Source organism: Chiloscyllium plagiosum, chromosome 39 (genome assembly GCF_004010195.1).
Source record: "Chiloscyllium plagiosum isolate BGI_BamShark_2017 chromosome 39, ASM401019v2, whole genome shotgun sequence".
Lineage (NCBI taxonomy): Eukaryota > Metazoa > Chordata > Chondrichthyes > Orectolobiformes > Hemiscylliidae > Chiloscyllium > Chiloscyllium plagiosum.
In genome coordinates, this window is record NC_057748.1 from 26,201,981 (window position 1) to 26,207,917 (window position 5,937).

Sequence of the window (5,937 nt, forward strand, 5' to 3'; positions counted from 1 at the left end):
GAGGGTCAGCACCGAGGGAACCCCACACTGTCAGCAGGTCAGCACTGAGGGAACGCCACACTGTTGGAGGGTCAGCACTGAGGGAACACCACACTGTCGGAGGGTCAGCACCGAGGGAACGCCACACTGTCAGAGGGTCAGCACTGAGGGAACACCACACTGTCGGAGGGTCAGCACTGAGGGAACGCCACACTGTCAGAGGGTCAGCACCGAGGGAACGCCACACTGTCAGAGGGTCAGCACTGAGGGAACGCCACACTGTCGGAGGGTCAGTGCTGAGGGAGTGCCGCACTGTCGGAGGGTCAGTATTGAGGGAGGGCCGCACTGTTGGATGGTCAGTGCTGAGGGAGTGCTGCACTGTCAGAGGGTCAGTGCTGAGGGAGTGCCGCACTGTCGGAGGGTCAGTGCTGAGGGAGTGGGCACTGTCGGAGGGTCAGTGCTGAGGGATCGCCGCACTGTCGGAGGGTCAGTGCTGAGGGACAGCCGCACTGTCAGAGTGTCAGTGCTGAGGGAGTGGGCACTGTCGGAGGGTCAGTGCTGAGGGAGTGCCGCACTGTTGGAAGGTCAGTGCTGTGGGAGTGCTGCACTGTTGGAAGGTCAGTGCTGAGGGAGAGCCGCACTGTCGGAGGGTCAGTGCTGAGGGAGTGGGCACTGTCGGAGGGTCAGTGCTGAGGGAGTGCTGCACTGTTGGAAGGTCAGTGCTGAGGGAGTGCTGCACTGTTGGAAGGTCAGTGCTGAGGGAGTGGGCACTGTCGGAGGGTCAGTGGTGAGGGATTAGGCACTGTCAGAGTGTCAGTGCTGAGGGAGTGGGTACTGTCGGAGGGTAAGTGCTGCGGGGTCAGGGCTGAGGGAGTGCCGCACTGTTGGAAGGTCAGTGCTGAGGGAGTGCTGCACTGTTGGAAGGTCAGTGCTGAGGGAGTGGGCACTGTTGGAGGGTCAGTGGTGAGGGATTAGGCACTGTTAGAGGGTCAGTGCTGAGGGAGTGGGCACTGGCGGAGGATAAGTGCTGCGGGGTCAGTGCTGAGGGAGTGCCGCACTGTCGGAAGGTCAGTGCTGAGGGAGTGCTGCACTGTTGGAAGGTCAGTGCTGAGGGAGTGGGCGCTGTCGGAGGGTCAGTGGTGAGGGATTAGGCACTGTCAGAGGGTCAGTGCTGAGGGAACGGGTACCGTCGGAGGGTCAGCACTGAGGTAGCAGGCACTTGGAGGGTCAGCACTGAGGGAGAGCCGCACTGTCAGAGGGACAGTGCTGAGGCAGAGCCTCACTGTCAGAGGGTCAGTGCTGAGGGAGAGCCGCATTGTCAGAGGGTCAGTGCTGAGGGAGAGCCGCACTGTCAGAGGGTCAGTGCTGAGGGAGAGCCGCACTGTCGGAAAGTCAGTGCTGAGGGAGTAGGCACTGTCGGAGGGTCAGTGCTGAGGGAGTGGGCACTGTTGGAGGGTCAGTGCTGAGGGAGTGGGCACTATCAGCGGGTCAGTACTGAGTGAGAGCCGCACTGTCGGAGGGTCAGTGCTGAGGGAGTGGGCACTGTCGGAGGGTCACTGCTGAGGGAGTAGGCACTGTCGGAGGGTCAGTGCTGAGCGAGTGGGCACTGTCGGAGGGTTAGTGCTGAGGGAGTGCCGCACTGTCGGAAGGTCAGTGCTGAGGGAGTGTCGCACTGTCAGAGGGTCAGTGCTGAGGGAGCGCCGCACTGTTGGAGGGTCAGTGATGAGGGAGTGGGCACTGTCGGAGGGTCAGTGCTGAGGGAGTGGGCACTGTCGGAGGGTCAGTGCTGAAAGAGTGCCACACTGTCAGAGGTTCAGTGCTGAGAGAGTGGGCACTGTCGGAGGGTCAGTGCTGAGGGAGTGCCGCACTGTCGGAGGGTCAGTGTGGAGAGAGTGCTGCACTGTCAGAGGGTTAGCACTGAGGGAGTGCCGCACTGTTGGAGGGTCAGTGCTGAGTGAGTGGGCACTGTCGGAGGGTCAGTGCTGAGGGAGTGGGCACTGTCGGAAGGTCAGTGCTGAGGGAGAGCCACACTTTCGGTGGGTCAGCGCTGAGGGAGTGGGCACTGTCGGAGGGTCAGTGCTGAGGGAGCACCGCACTGTCAGAGGGTCAGTGCTAAGGAGTGCTGCTCTGTCGGTGGGTCACTGCTGAGGGTGTGCCGCACTGTCGGAGGATCAGTGCTGAGGGAGTGCCGCACTGTCAGAGGGTCAGTGCTGAGGGAGTGTCGTACTGTCAGAGGTTCAGCGCTGAGGGAGTGTCGCACTGTCAGAGGTTCAGTACTGAGGGAGAGCCGCACTGTTGGAGGGTCAGTGCTGAGTGAGTGGGCACTGTCGGAGGGTCAGTGCTGAGGGAGCGCCGCACTGTCGGAGAGTCAGTGCTGAGGGAGAGCCGCACTGTCGGAAGGTCAGTGCTGAGGGAGTGCTGCACTGTTGGAAGGTCAGTGCTGAGGGAGTGGGCACTATCGGAGGGTGAGTGCTGAGGGAATGCCGCACTGTCGGAGGGTCAGTGCTGAGGGAGCGCCGCACTGTCGGAGGGTCAGTGCTGAGGGAGTGCCGCACTGTCGGAGGGTCAGTGCTGAACAAGTGTTGCATACGCTGGGGGTCAGCACTGAGGGAGCATTGCACATACAGAGACATGTTGCATTGGAGGAATGCATTGGTGTGCAGAGAAGCAGCTGAGGGAGTGGGCACTGTCGGAGGGTCAGTGCTGAGGGGTGCCGCACTGTCGGAGGGTCAGTGCTGAGGGGTGCCGCACTGTCGGAGGGTCAGTGCTGAGGGAGTGCCGCACTGTCGGAGGGTCAGTGCTGAACAAGTGTTGCATATGCTGGGGGTCAGCACTGAGGGAGCATTGCACACACAGAGACATGTTGCATTGGAGGAATGCATTGGTGTGCAGAGAAGCAGCTGGATTCTCGAATGGACACAGAATTTAGTGCATCAACATAAATTGTTCAATTTCAAACATTGGTGCTTGCTATCATTCAGCAGGTGACCAGCTTTGTTAGTTAACATCTATCATTATACACCTTCTGCGAAACCAGAACTCCCACAAGTGTTCAAAACACCGCACACACCAATTGTTATGACTGTACCCCTACTGATGTTAATCCAGCTCCCTCACACTGTCACTCAGTAACCCCTCTACCCCCCAGCACCCTGTGTTACTGACTGTATCTCGACTGATGTTAATCCAGCTCCCTCACACTGTCACTCAGTAACCCCTTTCCTCCCCAGCGCCCTGTGTTACTGACTGTATCTCTACTGATGTTAATCCAGCTTCCTCACACTGTCACTCAGTAACCCCTCTCCCCCCCAGCGCCCTGTGTTACTGACTGTATCTCGACTGATGTTAATCCAGCTCCCTCACACTGTCACTCAGTAACCCCTCTCCCCCCCAGTGGTCTGTGTTACTGACCGTATCTCTACTGATGTTAATCCAGCTCCCTCACACCTCTCCCCTCCTAGCGCCCTGTGTTTTTGACTGATGTTAATGCTGCTGTTTCTTCGGTTGTGCTTTGGTAAGGAACTTTTTTTTGGGAGAGATTAAGAGACTGGAAACTGAAATGCCTTGAACTGAACATCAAGAGACAAAGGGTTCACAGATTAAGGACAGTTGACAAACTTGAAGCAGCTCTGTGTCAGTGTGGAGTGAAATCAGTTATAATGTGGTTTACATCGGCCTGTCTGGACAAGTTTCTCATGTGATCTGGCCAGGATTGTCGGATGATTGAAGATTCAGTTGATGTGAGACTGGCAGGGTCAAGAACAAAGGAGGCATGGCAATAAACAACAATACATCGCAAGGCAGCTGCTGAGGGGATTCCTGAAGGCAAGTTGTTCCTCAGAGGGGAAGCGAATCCCTGAACCTTGACTCGCCCCAACTGTTAACCTGAAATGAAGCTGTTGTCGCTGCTGTTCTAGCTGACAGTGTACAGTGAGTGTGTCTCTGCCTCTCTGTATATTTCTTCAGAGTCCAAACTCAGGTGAATTGCCGACCTCTTTCTTCGTTGGTGAATATCCCAAGCCGAAGGAAGCATCAATAAAACAAAGAGTAGATGCGCACACACTACCACCGCCCACGTCAGCCCCCTCGCCCCACCACTAACACAACACAAGGCAATAATGTCTTCATTGGAGGTTCCCACTGTATGTGAGCTCCAGCTCTACGTATCCCTGCAACTAACCACATGTACACAGGAGTCTCCCCAACGGAGATCACATTTATCCACGGAGTATCCCTAAAAGGGATCACAGTTACTCAGGGAGTATCCCTAACAGGGATCACAGTTACTCAGGGAGTATCCCTAACGGAGATCACAGTTACACAGGGAGTCTCCCTAACGGGGATCACATTTACACAGGGAGTCTCCCTCACGGGGATCACAGTTACACAGGGAGTATCCCTAACAGGGATCACATTTACACAGGGAGTATCCCTAACGGGGATCACATTTACACAGGGAGTCTCCCTAACGGGGATCACAGTTACACAGGGAGTATCCCTAACGGGGATCACAGTTACACAGGGAGTCTCCCTAACGGGGATCACAGTTACACAGGGAGTATCCCTAACAGGGATCACAGTTACACAGGGAGTTTCCCTAACGGAGTTCACAGTTACACAGGGAGTATCCCTAACGGGGATCACAGTTACACAGGGAGTCTCCCTAACGGGGATCACAGTTACACAGGGAGTCTCGTCACAGTGATCACAGTTACACACGGAGTATCCCTAACGGGGATCACAGTTACACACGGAGACTCCCTAACAGGGATCACATTTACACAGGGATTCTCCCTAACAGAGATCACAGTTACACAGGGAGTATCCCTAACGGGGATCACAGTTACACACGGAATATCCCCAACGGGGATAACAGTTACACAGGGAGTCTCCCTAACGGGGATCACATTTACACAGGGATTCTCCCTAACAGAGATCACAGTTACACAGGGAGTATCCCTAACGGGGATCACAGTTACACAGGGAGTATCCCTAACGGGGATCAAAGTTACACAGGGAGTATCCCGAACGGGATCACAGTTACACAGGGAGTATCCCGAACGGGATCACAGTTACACAGGGAGTATCCCTAACGGAGATCACATTTACACAGGGAGTATCCCTAACGGGGATCACAGTTACACAGGGAGTATCCCTAACGGAGATCACAGTTACACAGGGAGTATCCCTAACGGAGATCACAGTTACACAGGGAGTATCCCTAACGGAGATCACAGTTACACAGGGAGTATCCCTAACGGAGATCACAGTTACACAGGGAGTATCCCTAACGGAGATCACAGTTACACAGGGAGTATCCCTAACGGAGATCACAGTTACACAGGGAGTATCCCTAACGGAGATCACAGTTACACAGGGAGTATCCCTAACGGAGATCACAGTTACACAGGGAGTATCCCTAACGGAGATCACAGTTACACAGGGAGTATCCCTAACGGAGATCACAGTTACACAGGGAGTATCCCTAACGGAGATCACAGTTACACAGGGAGTATCCCTAACGGAGATCACAGTTACACAGGGAGTATCCCTAACGGAGATCACAGTTACACAGGGAGTATCCCTAACGGAGATCACAGTTACACAGGGAGTATCCCTAACGGAGATCACAGTTACACAGGGAGTATCCCTAACGGAGATCACAGTTACACAGGGAGTATCCCTAACGGAGATCACAGTTACACAGGGAGTATCCCTAACGGAGATCACAGTTACACAGGGAGTATCCCTAACGGAGATCACATTTACACAGGGAGTATCCCTAACGGGGATCACAGTTACACAGGGAGTATCCGTAACGGGGATCACCGTTACACAGGGAGTCTCCCTAATGGGGATAACAGTTACACAGGGAGTATCCCTAACGGAGATCACAGTTACACAGGGAGTATCCGTAACGGGGATCACCGTTACACAGGGAGTCTCCCTAATGGGGAT